Raw genomic sequence first — 17,309 nt, 5'->3', positions numbered from 1 at the left:
AGGCATGCAGAAGACCTCTCCAGCCTCCTCCATGGGACCATTTCTTGAGCACCGACTATGTGCCAAGCAGGGCTGATGGGAAGGGAATGCCTTATAAGTGCTCCTGTGAGCCTTTGAGGTGTTGCCTCCTCCAGGAAGCCTGGCTGGACTGGGCCAGCTCCCCATTACACACATTACCCTCCTGAATGTCCCCTGCACCTATGTCATTTGTAAGGATCTTTGAGAGACTTTCTTAATGCAGCTAGCACCCTGCATGCCAGTGGGTACTCCAGGACTGTCCTTTACTGAGAGGCTCCTTGCCTTGCCTGGGGCTCCCAGTAGACAGCAGGGGGTGGCCTGGCCTAGGGATATGAGGAAAGCCCAGTCCCCAAAGCCTCCCAGTCCCCGGCTTTCTGTGAGCAGGGCCAGAGTTAGAGCTGCTGGGCTCAAGCCCCTATGACCTGCAGGTATCTGAGACTCTGGGGTGAGGGACCCAGACTTGTTCAGTGCTGTTCCAGCCAGAAAGTCTGCCTAGGGGCAGGCGGCTGAAAGGACAGTCACAGGGAGCTGGGTGAGGACAGGGCTGTGTATGTGAGTCTCCTGGGGCTTCTGGATGGCCTGAAACCATGGGAATTCATTCTCTCATGTATGGAGGCTGGAGGTCTGAGATCAAGGTGTCATAGGACCGCCAGCTTCTGGAGGCTCCAGGGGCAGATCCTTCCTGCCTCACCCAGCTTCTGGTGTCGCAATCGTTGGGATGTGGCCACATCATCCCAGTCTCTGCCGTCATCATCACATGGCCTCTTCCTGTATGTCTGCTTCTCTAAAACTCCTCTCACAAGGACACCAGCCATTGGATCAGGGCCACCCCAATGACCTCATCTTAACTTGATTATCTTAATTTTGCAAATTAAGGTCCCTTTCACAGGTACTAAGGGTTAGGATACGGATTTATCTTTTGGGGGGACACAATTCAACTCACTAGCCAAGTGGGGAGTGTGAGGAGTGGGCTCAGGGAGGTGATGAGCAAGACTGAGGGTCTCACCACTATTCTGCAGCTGATGCCTATGTCCCCAGGTAGCCCCAAGCCCCTCAAGAGTCTGAAGCTGGTCTCTTGATACAGATGGGCAGGCGGAGCTGAGCCTGTGGTTCCCAACTTTGAGTCCACAGATGGAGCTGAGCCTGTAGGAGTGGGGGCAGGGAGTGGGCTTCAAACTAGAGAGAGCCAAAACTCTCCTCAAGATGATCAGACATTGATTTGAGACCTCCTGCCTCTGCAAAGTCCAAGAATTAATGATCTCTTCATTTCCCTCTCCCCCCACCATTCTTCCTTCCAAGCTTTGGAAAGGTTTGATTTTTGCTTCCCACCCCACAAGAGCACTGGTAGAGTCGGGGGTGCTATTCTAGAGTTTCCGGAGGGAGGGTGCCGTCCTCCCTCTCTCACCCCTCAACTCTCCCAAACGATGTCCCTAAGCAGAGCTCTGGGAGGATTGAACGGTGGGTGGGGCTGTTCAGTCACAGAGCCCAGGGTTCTCACGGGGCCCTCAGCAAAGCCCCTCGCCTTGCAGGGCCTCCATCAGCTCTGCATGGGACAGCAAGACCTCATGGCCTGAGCGTCCTTGAATCTCAAGTATCCTCTACATTGTGGGTCTGCTGGCAACTGCAGGTGTTCCAGCCAGTGGGCAGTGGGCAGCCAGGCGGCCTCCCTGTGCTAGGGGATGAGGAGGGAGAGGCCCTTGGTGTTCTGAGTTCCTGTCCCCCAACTGCCCAGTGCAGGGCCCCGTGACTGTGGGGGCTGTTTCCCACATACAGCACACACGTGGCTGAACCAAGCCAGGTCTGCAGAATGTCAGCTCAGCGCAGGAGGAAGTGAGCAGCGTGGCCAGCCCCTCTGATGTCTTGCAGACCCAGGGAACCGAGAGAGACAGCTCGCACTCAGGCCAGGCTGCCTTCCTGAGTTTGGTCAGGTCTGGGGCTGGACTCAAGGATGTGACCAGGGCTGAAGGAGAAACAGAACAGGGAGGAAGAGGCTGAGATGGAGCCTGACTCCCATGGAGGACACTCTGGAGAGGGCGGCCCCAACCCACCCAAGACACAGGCAAACTAGGTTCAGCCCTTCTCTGGCCACTTAGGAGCTGATGTGGGCTCTGGGGTCAGAAGATTAGCAAAGACCTGGCTGTGTGACTTATTCCTCTGAGCTTCAATTTTCTCACCTGTAGAATGGGTTTGGGACTTGTGCTTGCGTAGGGGTGGTTGTGGTCAGGGAACGGACTAGGGCGTACCCTGCCATGGGCCTCTGTTTAAGAGCTGTTTTGCATGTGCATGAGTAGAGAGTTGCCATGAGGCGCCAGGATGGGTCAGGGAAAGGCCACGGGCACCATCCTGCCCATGGGTGTGTGTGTGTGCATGTGTGCATCTCTCTTTATCCTCTGGGGTAAGTGTATGAAGGTGACAAGGGCCCCTGATTCAGCCCTCATTCACCTCCTTCCCCAAACAGGCAGGGGCGTCTGCTCAGGTCTGCTGGTCTGCTCCTCATGGCTCCAGGCCTGATCCCAAAGTAAAATATTTGGTTTCCAGGGCTGATGGCCTTGAAATGCAAATATTGCTTCTCTGTTTCCAACAAACAGCTGCATTTGGGCCTCTTGGAGGTCTTAGTTTCTGGCTGAGATAACCAGCATCCACCGCCCCTGAGGGAGCCAGTCAGGGTAGTGCCTTCTGGCCCCGTGATGAGTGGGTGCGGGACCCCCACCACTGGTTTTATGGGTGAGGAAACAGAGGCTGGTTGTGGGTGGTGCCAGCCTGGGTACCCTGAGGTCCACCTGAAGATTCCCAGGCTCTCAGGAGGGGCCCCCATACTGGCCTGAAAGGGCACAGCTGTTCAGATGGAAGGGTGGCTGGACCCCAGCTTCCTCTGCTCGCCTGGCTGGTCAGTCAGAGGTCCCTTCCCACCAGCTACATCAGGAGGGACATTTGATAAAATACCTATTCACAAGTGGGAAGGGTATGGGAACTCACAGGTGATAGCACGATGCCAGCCTGGACTTCAGGGCCTGGACACTAAGGGCCAAGAGAGGCCACAGGGACATGGAGAGACTGCCTAGGGGAGGGTAGTGCAGCACAGTCCACGTGACTGGGCAGGTAGGAGCCAGGAATGAGCCCCCACACACCCCTCCCTCCTCCAGAGACCCAGAGGCTGGCCCATTGCCGAATCGAAGTCTGCAAGCCTGAAGTCTGCACCGGGAAACAGGGTGGAAAGGGGGCACAGAGGCCCAAAGCCTGCGAAGTCCTTCCATCTCCCCATCTCATCAGGTCTTGTTCTCTGCCTAGCATGTCACTCTGATGTCAGTACTGACATGCGGTATATTGTGTTCTCTGTTCCCTTCGCCACCCGAACAGTGCAGTACAGGGAGGAGCTGCGCGTGGATGAATCCTCAGATGCTCAGGCACATGGACTCTGCTGGAGAGGATGCAGGGTGACACAGAGCTTTCCAGGCAAAACCCACAGGATTTCCTCTAAAGTAGACCAGGGGATTCTTAGGCAAGTGTAAGTGTGAACATCTGCCAGACAGGTGGGTGCCCTCCATTGGGGGGAGGTTCCTGCCACCTGAAGCAGAGATTCTGTGATGACCAAACTGCCCAGGCTGCTCCAGCCACAGCTGGTGCACATGGAGACAGAGTGGGGCAGGGGAGAGGCACAGACCCCACCTGACCCCCTCTTCTCCAGGTTGTGAGGAGAGAGGGGCTCCCGAAAATTCTAAATTCCCCTCAGGGCAGCTGTGTGAGCCCTGCTTCTGCCTGAAACACCATTCTCAGTTTGGCCTCAGAACAGGCCCTTGCAGAGAGGGACATAAGGTCCCATAGGCCGGCCTCCCTTTGGGCCAAGGCATGGCCTCTCCTGGCTGCATGGAAGCTTCCCTGGGCATACTCAGGGGTTCTCCACACCCCCAGCCACAGCCGAGGCAGCACCCAGGGCTAAGCCTAGGTAGCCCCTTGATTGCCATCAACAGAGCTTGGACATTAGAAGGAGTGATAAGCAGGGCCTCCTGCCCCTCAGCCTGAGGACACTCGGGCACATGCTCCCAACACGGGGCGGCAGGGGCTCATGGCAGAGGAGGGGCCCAGGCCTGGCCTACTTGGCCCACCCTCCTACAGAACAGCCAGTGTGGTCCCCAGAAGAGAGGGCCAGGCTGGTGCCTCCTTGCTCAGAGGAACACGGGGCCACAGGATGCTGGGAAGGTCCATTTACCAGCTTTGGGACATGGAGGGAAAAGCTGGTGTCTGTGGCTGGCCTGCTTCCAGGTAGGACCACAGCAAAAAAGCCCAGCCCCACCCCCCCGACCCCCCAGTCAGAAGTGCAAGGAGGGGGAGCTGCAGGTCCTGGGGTGGAGGGGGCTCTAGAGGGCTACCCAGTCTCTCTGAGTTGGCAGGTACCCACCCCCTACATCCAGGGCTGGGAGACCGCTGCCGAGATAAAACACTGCAAAGGCAGCTCTTGAGGCCAGGTGAGTTCTGGGGTGGGAAAGGGGCTCGGGTTCCAGTTCCAGCTATGGCTCAGCAGCGTGACTTCAGGTAATGCAGAGCACAAGCCTCTGTTTCCAAGTGTGAAAGTAGATGTGGGGTTCTCACCCAGCTGATGACAACACTGACCTCTAATTGGGAGATCACACCCGACCAGTGAGCCTCAAGTCACACTTCATAGTGGGGGCACTTTACCCGTGGCCTAAAATTGGGTTTCTACTTCCCCAAAAAGCTGATTCAGCCTCTGATGAGGCCAGCACAACCCTCTGCCTGGTCTCCTGGTCTGAGGACCTCTACAGGCCTGAGTGCCAAGGACCAATCAGAGGCTTGAGAGGGGCCAGGACACTCTTGGGGTTGGGGCTCATTCTCTCTTCCACTTTCTGGAGTCGGGCACCCCCAGGCACCAGATACTGAGCATGGAGGGTCGACTAGCAGATGCCCCCCACCAGCCCAGGACCTTTCCCCCTGGGGCCCACAGCCCAGAATCCAGTCTAGTGGAAGTGCAGGGGTTGGGGTGGGGGTGGGAGGAGACAGAGGAGAGGCTGCTCAAAGTCCTCCACCTGCAGTCCCCCCTCAGGCCAGAGGAGCTGGAGGTGCTGAGCAGAGGCAGGACCAGACTGCGTGGGCACGGGGGCTCGGGTGGTGCAGGCAGGGGGTTGCCAAGCAACCACCACATGCATCTGGCTGAGTCTGCTCCCTGGGGTGGAGGAGCCACCGGTTCCAATATTTACACTTTGCCATTTGCTAAGGAGCTTTTGCTCTGGATGTCAAGAAGGGGCAGTATCCTTCGTGGAGCATTGGGGGCCCCTTGTTCTGGGGTGGCAGGGGCTGTAGCTGCCGATCCCTGGAGGGAGAGAACACTGGGCCCCACGTCCGCCAGTTTTGCTCTCAGGATAGGGGCTGGCCAAGTTCTTCCAGTGGCTTAGAGCTGGAGGCAGAGAGACGGTGATGATGAAACTCCAGCCCAGGGTCTCCTGCTGAACCCAAAATGACACCAGGAATTGTCTGTCCCCTCTGCCTGGCCAAAGCGAGGGAGGGACCCAGCCTGGGGTCCAACGTCTCCCAGCTGTCCTCAGTGGCAAGTATCACACAATCAAAGTCTTCCCTGTACGGTCTTTTGAGTCACCTCTGCAGCCTGTGAGGGAACAGGGAAATCTAGGCCTTGATTTCCTATAAGGGCATTGGGTATTTTGAGTGTCTGATTGCTCCCTAAAATTCTGGGTGATCCATGGCCCTGGGCCCCTTCTGGCCAGAGAACCGGGGATCCCTGTGAGCTCCAGGAGAGAGGATATTGGCCTTGGGGAAGGCATGGCCAGAGACAGCCTTTCCCTGGAGGCTCAGCACTGTCGTGGGGCACTGACCCCTCAACAGACTTCCTTGGAGTGAGGGCTAAGGACAGTGGGAGTCTCCAGCCAGGCGTGGAGACAGCAGGATGTGGACACTGTCTGGTCCACCTCTCGTGGGCCAAACCCCAGTACCTGGCCAGGTGAACTGGATGGTCCACCTGGGCTCACTTGGGACCCTGTTGAACTGCCAGATTTTCCAGCACCTTCTGCGGTTCTATTTCCTCCTTCAAGAAGTCTCCTGCCAATCCAGGGTGGGGGTGGTTCCTGCTGACCTGCTGGTATGAGTCAGGAGCTATAGCAAAAGGCCACTCGCGAGGGAAGGGCCTTACTGGCTATGACGCTATCTTTTGTGGGTCCCTACCCACCTAGTGGGACACCCTCCCCCAAACTATAGGCAGTATCAAGCCTCAGTCTCCTCACCTGTCCCTTAGGCCTAGCTCCCTCTAACCCTGCACCCTGGGCCCTGGGCTGATTTGGCTGTACACCTGGGCCACCATTCATTTCCCGCTTTCCCTCCACTTCCACATCCTCATGCAAACCGGGGCGTTCCTGGCCTGAGGGTGTCCCCAGCCAGGCGCTGAGTGCCCAGGGAACTGAGTCGTCTATCTCTCCCTCAAAGGATCCTGGAGGCACAGCCCCTCCCCATGGGTCAGGATAGCTGAGTAGCTGAGCATTGGAGCGCCCGGACACCCCAGGCCTCAGCACCCCTAGAGGCTGGTAGCCTCAGGTGAGCCCCATTGAGGGGTCCAGGGATTCCCCAGGCTTGAGAACTCACATCTTCTGGGAGGATAGATGCTGTCCAACCAGTGGAATTGCAGCCCAAACCAGCAGATAGACACGCTTAGCAGCAATTAGGAGGTGCAGTCATTGCAAATGTGCAAATTTATATACTTTAGTCGAATAGGCTCTGGATTTCTTTTTTATTGAGCGTAAATTGAGTGCATGAGATTTCCAAGTACAAAATGTGCTTTCAGTCTAGTCCCAAGTGCCAGCAGCTGATAGATGCCCATCAGAGCTGAGGGCTTACTGATGGAGAGGAGGCCCCACCCTGCCCCCCAATCCAGCCTGGGGCCTGGACCTGTGGCCTGGACCTGGGTCTCCCCATCACAGCCACCTGTCCTGCAGCCAGGACTCCCCACAGGCCTGGGACAGTGCTACCCTCCCCTGGCCCTCCTACCCACATCTGAGACAGCTCTGCTCTGCTGTGCCTTGTGCTGGGGGGAGCCCTCCTGGATCGAGGATGCTCGCATCCCCCCAGCATGTCCTTCTGTGTAAACCCAGGGCTGCTGTGGGGTTTCATTCATCCACGCAACAAATGTTTAGTGAACACATGATGCAGCTGTCAATGGTCTGGTGCCAAAGACTGTACGGTGAGGAAATCTCGAGGCAGGGGACATGGGATCCCTCCTCTCCTTAGCTCCCACATGGACTCCGGGTCCTCACCTACCACTGGCTGCCTTTTGTGGGGATTCCAAGGCTTTTTATGCCTCCAGGAGAATCAGAGAGGCCCATGATGTTCAGCCCCTCAGCCCTCATAGGGACCCTGGGGCACAGCCAAGCATCCCTTCCTCCTGACGCCCACAACTCTGTCCTTCCAGAAATTATTTACAGGGCCTATGAGTATTCTGGGCTGAGTTAGAGGAACAGAGAGTAGGGACCAAAATTGGGCCTAGCCTGGCAGTGGCCCCACTAAACCCTGATTCTCCCTATTGATTGAGAACAATTACCTGATGGCAAACCCCCATTAGGTACTTACACATCATTAAAGAGTTTAAAAATAACAATTTATCACTGATGCCGCTGGAGGACCCAAGTTCAGGGCAGGATGCTGCGTGCCTGATTGTATAGAGGTGCCTGCCACCTTTGGCACAGGGGCAGGGTGTTGTAAGTCTGGTCCCCTAAATGAGAAGCACTTTGTCTTCCAGGGTTGTCTGCGAGGGGCAGGGTCTCCACTCGGGAGTTTGGGTCCACTTGGGGACCTAGGACATTTTGCTTCATGGGCCCAGGGCACCAGGGTGCCCAACAAGTGGGCAAGCCCAGTGTCCGCCTTGCTCAGAGGTGGGGGGCCCAGCTTAGCCCCTTCATCCCCAACCCCCAGGTCTAGTGAACAATTCTCCATCAAGATTAGGAGGACCAATCGTCAGAGAAACAACCACAATTCCAGAGTAAACCACTGCCATCTAGGTCCCTCTCTGGCCAGGGCTGGGAGTGGGTGGGAACAGGTGGCCTCTCCTCCCTGGATCTGTTAATAGGACAAATAGTGTCAGGTCCTTGCTTGAACCCCCCACCTGTGTCAGCTTCCCATCATGCAGAAATCAAATCCTGGGGGCCCCCTGCACTGCTCTGACCCCACCTCCTCTATCTTCCTCAGATGCCACGCTGGCCCCCAGCCCCCAGCTCCCAGCTGGCCAGTGGGCAGGCTGAGCCTGAGCCCATTCCAGCCTCAGGACCCACATTAACCACAAGCCAAGGGACGCCAGGAGCCGCCAGAAGCTGGACGAGGCCAGAAGTATCATCCCCTGGAGCGTTAGAGCCTTGATTTAGAACGTCTAGTCTCCAGACTGTCAGAGGATGCCTTTCTGTGTTAAGACGCCCAGTTTGCGATCCTTTGTTACAACATCTCTTGGAAACTGATATGCTACTTTAAATGGACAGTTAATGTCTTACTTAAAATTGTATAAATGCATCTTTAAATCTTTTGTTGCTTTTCTTTATTTGCAATATACAAAAGAAATACTACTGAAAACAGCTCCCCGGCCTTTGCCAACCAGATAACTCCTTCTAGCTGTCCATGTTCCTCCGGGACCTCCAGGCCAGCCCTCGGGGCAGCAGTGATGATCAGGTGCCTCTGGCCAGGGTCTTTTTCATGAGTGGCTGGTCAGCTGGCCTTGAGGGTGGCTGGGGCTCTGCCAGGTGGGCTGGGCTGGCAGCTCTTCCAGCCCCGACATGCCAGACGCCCACTAGTCCACTCCAGCAGACCTGCCCGCAGTGGCCTCTTCTGGCAGTCATCATGATTCACCTGGAGGAGGGACACTTCCTCAGCACAGTGGAGACCACATCTCTTAGTCCCACAAGTCATGCAGGTTCCTCTGCTTTGTCAGGCCCTTGCACTCATGGGGCCACTCTCCTCGGGAGGCAGAGGTGTGGTGTGGAGGGATGCATAGTTGAAAGGCACAGCAGGAGAGCTTCCTGGAGGAAGATGTCAGGCGGGATCTTGAGGATGAAGAGAAATGGGAGGAAGAGGTGACTCTGGGAGGAAGTGGCCTAAGGGAAGCCCCTGCAGGCAGAGTGACCCAGGCTCTCAGGACCTCTGACGTCAGCCTGATGGAGAAAGTGCCCCGTGTGTCCATGGTAGGTGGAACAGGGTTCCAGGGGGGGCTGGCAGGGGCTGTAGGGAGCACACAGAGCCCCCTAGGAATAAACTTCCTATAAATCTGAGCGAAGTATGAGGAGCCAGCTCCCTTACAGAATCAAGTCCCCAGAGCACCCTTCTCTCTCTTCTCAAGAAAAGCAAGATTTACAATAATGCAAAGTGCATTAGCTTGCAGTGGGGAGGGCCGTCTGAGCCCATCCTGCAGGCCAATCATATACTCAGTTGACTGACAGCTATTTAGAGCTCTCCAGGGGCCATGAAAGAGGGGCAGTGCTGATGGGGTGCTGGATGTGGGGCAGAGGCTGCTTCCCTCACCCCAGGTCCCCATGGTTGAGCTCATCCCTCCCAGGACAGGTCTTGCATAGATCGTGGGGATACCTCCTCCCTGGGGGATGCCACAACGGCATCTTACCTCTTCCTACAAAGAAGACCCTAATTTTAGGAATTTCTCTGCCATTCTAGGGGTCCTGTAGAGTGGACGTTGGCGAGGTCCATAGTCAAGAGCACCAGGAGGTGAGGCATACTGGTGGGCAGAAAGCAGGTCTCCAGTGGGCTAGTGAGGTCAGGGCTGGTCCAATCCTCTGTACCCAGCGGAGGACCTGGCGCACACTGGACACTCTGTATAGTTTAGATAACTGTCTTGAATCACTATCATTGGTATCTGTGGCAGGTGAAGGTCACCAAGGGCAGGGAGAGCCACCCACCACGATTTCATCCTCATGACCCCTGCAGAGGGCAGAACACAGGCCAGGCAGAGGATGGGGCTCCCTGCTGCCCAGCAATGCCTCCCTGCCATCTTGGTAACTGTCAGCTCTCAGAAGTGCCAGGCTGTGCAGGCTCCTCTCTGGGGCGAGACCCAGGAGCTGAGGTCCCTGGTTTGGGCCCGACCCACCTCAGTGTCTCCTGTTGCCCTCCAGTGGGCTCAGAACCTGGGATTGGGGCCTCCCTTTGCCCCCACGGCCACTGCTCTGTGGCCTCCTGATGTTGCACCCCAGCTCTGGGTGCTCCTAGAGTTCAGAGGCAGCAACTCAGCCCCTGCCTCCTGGGTCCCTATCCCTCTCAGTCCCCTGCTTTCCAGCCTCTGGAGTGGGGGTGGAAGGGGTTTGTCAATTGACTCCAAGAGCCAGCAACCCAAGTATCCCAGCCTCACCTGGGGAGGGACACGAAAAACCAGGAGCTAAATTTACATCTGAGGCCACTCTCCAAGCCAACCTGAAATCAGGGAACTGAAACATGGAAGTGCAAATTACCTGGGGCTGTGCTCCCGCCTCTGACCTCTGAGCTTAGAAATCCAGGCTGGGTGGTGTGGAGGGTGCAGGGGCTGAGGGGGCTGAGGCCAGGCCTGGCTTCTGCAAAGGATGGGGTGGGTGACTGGGGGGAGGGTCGGCGGATAGAGGCAGGTGGGTGGGAAGGGGCCCTGAAGCTGCCCAGGGCCCTCCAGGCGACCTTGCACTTCTCCTTTAAGCACTTAACTGGCTGTTTGCTCCCTCTTGGTGGAGACTGAGTGGACCTGGTTCCACCAGCTAAGTGGCTCCATATAACGTCCGCTGCTCCTGAAAGGATCGTCTGGGGCGTGGCGTAACATCTAGCCTCTGTGTCTATTTTCAGGGCCTCTTTGGGCTAAGTGCTGGGCAGATTCCAGCCCTTCTGCCTCAGGCCCTCTAAGGGTTGGCATTCTCTGGCTGAAGGGCACCTGGGGGCTGGTCTGGATGTCCCGCAGACACTCTTGAGCCAGCGATTCTAGGGAAGACTGTCTCCTCTTTCTTGCTGCCAGCGTTGTCTTAGAGAGACTGTCTAAACACAGAACGTCCTCCCAAGATCTCCAGAAAAGAGCTGAGGCACCCCTCCTGGGACAGGTATCTGAGCCTTGGCACAGCCGACATTCAGGCCATCCGAACACTATAGGGTGCTGAGTAGCATCCCACACTTCCACCCACCAGATGCCAAGAACACCTTTCCCCTGCAATTGTGACACCCCAAAATGCTTCGAGATGTTGCCAAAGTTACTCCCAGGGAGAAGAATGAGGTAGGTGGCGGTCCTATGAGGCTTAGAGTGACAACAGCGATGTGATGCGAGGGGCCCCTGTGTGTGGGTGGGCGTTTGGAGACTGGGGACCCCCCACCAGGAGGAAGGCCCCACATCCCAGGTCCTTGCAGTCTCCAACCCCACTTCTGGCCTGTTGGGTTATGGGGTGGGGAGCATTAGACTTCTCCATCCATCTCCCTAATGGGCTCCAGGAGTCCCTGGAACTGAGAGACCAGCAGTGCAAAGACTAAAGCCGCCCAGGCTCACCATGGCCCTGCAGCCCAATTGGTTGAGGGCTGGATATTCCATAGCCAGAATACTCCATGGCTCCCATTTTGTAGACAAGAACACAGAGAGATTAGGGGTTTGCCAGAAGTCACACAGTATGCAAGTAGGATGAGAGGCTTACATGGGTGGCCTGACTCTAGGGCAGCTCGGTGCCCTTGCCTAGCACCTCCAGGGGGGCAGGATGAGAGCGGAGGGGCAGGCAGGCAGCAAGGAGTGGATGAGAGAACATGTTCTTCACCATTCTCTGTGCCTGCCCTTCAAATGACCCTCTAGGCTCTTATCTGCAGCCTGCATCCCCCTAATCTGCAGACAGAAGCATTTACGGATGATGTGGGTGGGGTCTCTTAACATCAGAGCGGCTGTTCGCACCCCAACACTTTTGCTAGGACGGCCCAAGGTCACTGTGGCCGTGATTCAACAGGGGTGCCAGAAAACCAGAGGTGGGGAGCAGTGGGGCCATCCTGGAGGGGCCAGGGGGCCAGGGGCAGGCTGGCTGAGGTCGGGGGGGGGTAAGTGACCCCCTGCTATAGATCCAGGTTTCCCCTCTGCAGTGAAGGTGAGGAGCCCCTTCCAGGCCCTGTTCCCTGGATGTCACAGTCTGTAGCTTGGGGCCGGCCTGGGTTACTGCTCGGGGGCTGGGACAGCTGTCTCCCACCCCAGGCTGCCCAGGACCCCTCTCATCTTTGGGCCAGACTACTCCAAGCTCTTCTTCCTGGGGCTGCACAGGCAGTGGGGGTCCAGAAGGGACATGAGATGGAGTGGTGAGCACCCCTGAGAATTGCCATACTGGATCCAGCATCAGGGCAGCCAGGATAATCAGTGCCAAGGCCTGAGACAAAGGGTGGAGTCGGGGTTCAGGCTGCAACACCAATAGGGTCCAGATGGTCCCTCTGTTCTACAGATGGGGCCTGACCTTCCACCAGTCACTGAGGCTAAAAATAACCTTGGCCAAGCCTGAACTGCCCAAGACCCTCCTCGGGCCAGCCCCACATGCCGTTGACTCATCCCCACCCGGCTCCCAAGAAAGGGCCCACATACCTTGTTATTTCTATTACAGGTGGGATGGGCGCAGAGGCAGCAAGAAACTTATCTGAGGCTGAGGGGACTCTACACCCCTTGCTTTCTGCCCAGCAACCTTATTGCCTTCACCCTGACCCCCTGAGACAGGCCACCTGAGACCAGGGCTTCCAGATATGGATGTGGCCATTGGCTGGAGTTGGGCCTTCCGTCCAGTCGTTCCCACTGAGATCTGCTGGACCCAGCTTGGCTGAGAGGGGAATGTACGGTGAAGGCACCAGAGCCTCATGGGCCCTTCTGAGACCAGCAGAGCCCACTCAGTGACAGGATACCAGCCCAGGGGAAGAGGTACGTGGACACAGGCAGGCAGTTACAAGTAGTGGGTGGCCAGGCCGAGCAGGTGGAGGAGGGGGAGTGGGAGGTGCTGGGCCCTCGGGAACCATGCCTAAGACCACCCTCACTTCTGACACCAACTTCAGGCTAAGGGGGCCTGCAGAGCCTCTCTGAGCCCCGTATCGCTGGGAGTCCTGGAGGGGCCTTCTGGATGGAGGCCACCGGGGGCTGGGTATCTGTGTCCTGTGGCTCTTGGTACCAACCCTGCCTCCTCTGGGCACTGGGCAAGAGAGGCTCTGATGGCCCTGAGTGCCCTCTGGGCCTTCTGCTCCGAATGGCACTTCTTTTCTCTGTGCCATCCATGACCCTCGCTGCTGGAAGTCTCCTAAGGGTTTTCAAAGGCTCTATGGCTTCTCCTATCTAGAGCTGGAGCCGTCCTCAGAGCGAGGGGACCACCCTGGCCTCAGAGCCTCATGGAATGGGTCGTTAAAGCAAACTCTTTAACCCCCAGAACCTAGAGATGATGCTGATGGGACCCTGTGCCTTCTGTCCCAGGCTGGGCCTCTGCTCACTTTGGGGTCCACCATCCTGAGTTATTCTCTCTTGTCCTCAGGGCTGGGTCCCCCAGGGTAGTGTTGCATATGAGGACACATCCCAGTCCCTAGTTGCCTGCCTGGGTTGGGGGTCAGGAAACGGCATGAGTTTTTTTCATCTGTGAAAAGGCTGTTTGGGAGGTAGGTGAGATCCTACCCTGTCCACAGCAGAACCATGCGTGTCTACCCCACGGGGCCAGGGCCGAGATGACAGGGCCTCTGTGGGGTTCTGAAAGGCTACCCAGTAATGACAAAGTAGAGGTGGAGAAGGGGAACATGGTTCAGGGACTTGGTGACTCCCACACAGGGCCCCATAGGTGGGTTGTCCTTGTTCCTGGCTGCTGAGCTCCAGGCCAGGAGGGGGCTGGGCTGGGTATCTTCTGTCCATCCGCCCACCCATGGCTCAGGCGTCAGCGGCCTTGTCATGTCAGCCTGTTCCTGGCCCTGCTCAGGCGGACGCAAAATCTCTCCTAAATCCTGTATTTAATTTTGTTCTCTGGGAAATTGTGGGAGGTTTTGGAGATAAAGCTGAGCTGATAAGTCGGGGATTTGGCTGTTCTTGCCGAAACTCCTGGACAGGGAGGCAGGCAGCAGGCCTAGGATACCATCGGCCGGGCCTGGCTTAGCGCTCCCCCCACTTAATGCACCCCAATCTACAGTATGCCAGGTCAGCGGGTTCCCTAGGGTGATGGGCATGAAGGACACCAAGATGAGCATGACACACATGGGAGTCAGACCCCAAGGAACCCCGAGGCACTATTAGGAGATGAGTCCATGCACTGTAAGAACTTGGGGGCACTGAATTGCATGGGGAGCATTATTGATGCTCAGCTGCCCCCTGCACCCTCTTCCTGAGGCTGTGCCTTCCTCTGAGGATGTGGTGTCAGTCCCTGCCCTCAATGGCAGCTCTGCCCCACTTAGCCAACACCCCCACTATCTGGAACATTCTATTCTCCCTCCTCATCCTTGGTGTGATGCGGGTGTGGTGGTGGCAGGCAGTCCTTCAGATTTTACTATTTTTAAGACCTTAGGAAGGTGGAACTTGAAAGTCCCTCACTGCATTGCCTTGTTTTCAAAGTCATGGTCTTCGAAGCTTTTCAAATCGTGTCTGAGTAATAAAAATAATAACATACCCCAAAGAATTGAAATCGGTGTTCGAACAGAAACACGTATACCATGTTCATAACAGCTCCATTCACAGTAGCCCAAAGCTGGAAACAACCCAAGGGTCCATCAGCGGATGAGTGGATGAACACAATGTAGTCCATCCAAACAGTGGAATAGTATGCAGCCATGAAAAAGAATGAAGCCCTGATATCCTACAACATAAATTGCTCTAGAAAACATTATTATAAGTAAAAAAATCCAGATACACAGGGCCATGTATTGTATTGTGTGACTCCATTTACATGAAATGTCCAGAACAGGCAAATACACAGAGACACAGAGCAGATTGGTGGATGCCAGGGGCTGGGCATGGGAGGAATGGAGAGTGACTGCTAATGGAGTCACGGCTTCCATTTAGGGCGATGAAAAAATTCTGGAACTAAATAGAGACGGTAGTTTCACAACCCTTGCGAATGTACTAAACACCACCAAATTGTACACTTTAACATGACAAAAACAGAAAATTTGTTATGTATGTTATACCATAATAAAAGAGCAGTGACAATAATAAACACGTCTACAGGGCTTGCTACATGCTAATCACTGTCCTAGGTGTTGTTTCTATCTTACCTCTGAAGGTGACCTCACCCTTGCCATTCATATAATGGGCAACGGACACTAGGGGCGCTCTCCCAGGTCACGGGCGTGAAGAGCTGATAATCTTGCTTCCCTGGCAGCCAGGCTCCCCCCTCTGAGCCTCCCTCCTTCACGCCCATCTCTGTCCTGCTCCATGTTGTTGGGCAGAATTTTCTTTGTAAAGCCACTTTTATACCTACACGCTCATCCAATTCTGTGCCCAGTGATTCCTCCTGTTCCGTCAATTGTCTGACCTTTATCTGCCTCCCGAAGTTGGGATCTTCATGTTACTTCCTTTAATTCTGGAATTTTATAGCTTCCTCTAAAAACGGTTTAGCTTGGCCATATCTGGAGTTAGTTGTGAAGGGCGAGGGTTCTGAGGGGTGGTGAAGGTCAAAGCCCCTCCTTGCTGACCCTCTCTGGGTGGGTACCCAGGACAAGGAGTCTGGCAGGTGCTCCTCACCCACTTGTTTCTGGACCTTCCAAGCTTTTCTCCCACCTGCACTTGGCCTCTCTGCCTGGTGAGCCATGGACATTACCCAGTAAGGACATCATGCTGGGGCTGACACTGACCAGGATGTCCTCCGGTGGGAATGAGGCCAGGGGTTGAGGAGCTGGCCATGCCAGGAGTTGCACACATATCTTCTCACCTCATCCTCAAACACCTACAAGGAAGGGACTACTCTATCCCTCTTCATAGATGGAGACACAGAGGGCTCCATGCCACGCAGCCTCCAGTGCTGTGGTCTAGATCTGCTGCCCACGCCATGGGCCTCCAGAGCCATAGCGTGGGACATCCTGGGTGAGCAGACCAAGTTGTTGGCAGCCCCCAGGGGCTGAGCAGAGCCCCCCTCCCTTCCCCAAGTCCTGGAGGTGGACACAGCTGCCAGGAAGTCACACACAGTGCCCACCTCCTGGCAGATGAACTGAGATGAACTGGGGACACAGGCTGGGAAACTGAACAGAGCAAGTCCTCAGTCTCCCACAGCCTCCATCCTGCTTCAGCTGGGGGCCAGGCCTCTGGCTACATCCTCACTCCCTGCTTGGCCTACCTGCCCTCAATCATGTTCTCTGCTTCCTTGTCCAGTTCTGCTAAGCCTGATGCCTCCCCAGAGAAGTGGGTTTCTACAGCTGCCTTGGGGACAGCTGGGGATGGACCACCCTTTTCCCCTCCCCACAGCTTTGGAGGTGTCCCACTCCCATCCAAACTGTGTGCCCTTCAAGCTTTGGTGGAGGGGACTCTTCCTCCAGGAAGCCTTCTTGGAACTCCCTCCCCTGAGTCAGCCTCTCTGGCCTCTTGTCCATGCTCTGGGCTGATGCACCTGGAGGAAGGGGTGCTCACCCTCCCTTCCTGCTTGTGGGGTGTAGCAGCACCAGCCCTTCCCTGTTTCCTGGCTTCTCCAGCGTCTACTGTGACCATGGCCAGCTCAGGGCTGTCTGAGCCACATAAAATCCTCCTGTTATTAAAATGTTCTGCTGGCGCTGGAGGAGACAGCCAGGGACGTGCCTCAGGCCCTGCCCTAGCAGGTGAGTCTGCTCGGAGGCCAGACAGCTCTCTGAGTTGTCATTCCAGGTGGGACAGCAGGGAGACTGCAGCTGGGGTCTGAGGGGGCCAGATGGCCGAGTCTCTGCTCAGACGTCTGAGGGCACCTTGGGGCCCCTCTGGGCTCCTCCAGGTCCCTCCGCACTCCAGTCTGTGACCTTGGGCCCGTCATGGCCACCTGGGGAGTGCTGAAGGCTGTGAAGCTGAGCAGAAATGACAGGATCCTGTTTACCCATCTGGCAGCTACTGGGCCAGGGACAAAACGAGGGGAAGGCCTGAGGGGGCTGGGCTGAACCCAGCAGGAAGGTCCTTTGCATCAGGCTTACTCATGAATGATGCTGCAGGGGCCCCCAGAGATGGTGCCATGGCATGGGTAACTACTGTTTCAGAGTGACCCCACTATGTGGCAGCCCTGGGTGGGAACAGAGCCCCAGGCCTGGCTGGGTCACTGGGCATCCTGAAATGCTATGAGGCATAGGGTGTGCCTTTCCTGGGCCAGGATCAGTGGTTCTGCAGCTGCTTCCTAGCTGGCCTGAGGCCAGATATCCAC

Source organism: Pteropus medius, unplaced genomic scaffold (genome assembly GCF_902729225.1).
Source record: "Pteropus medius unplaced genomic scaffold, Ma_sr-lr_union100, whole genome shotgun sequence".
NCBI lineage: Eukaryota > Metazoa > Chordata > Mammalia > Chiroptera > Pteropodidae > Pteropus > Pteropus medius.
This window is presented reverse-complemented; position numbering follows the sequence as displayed.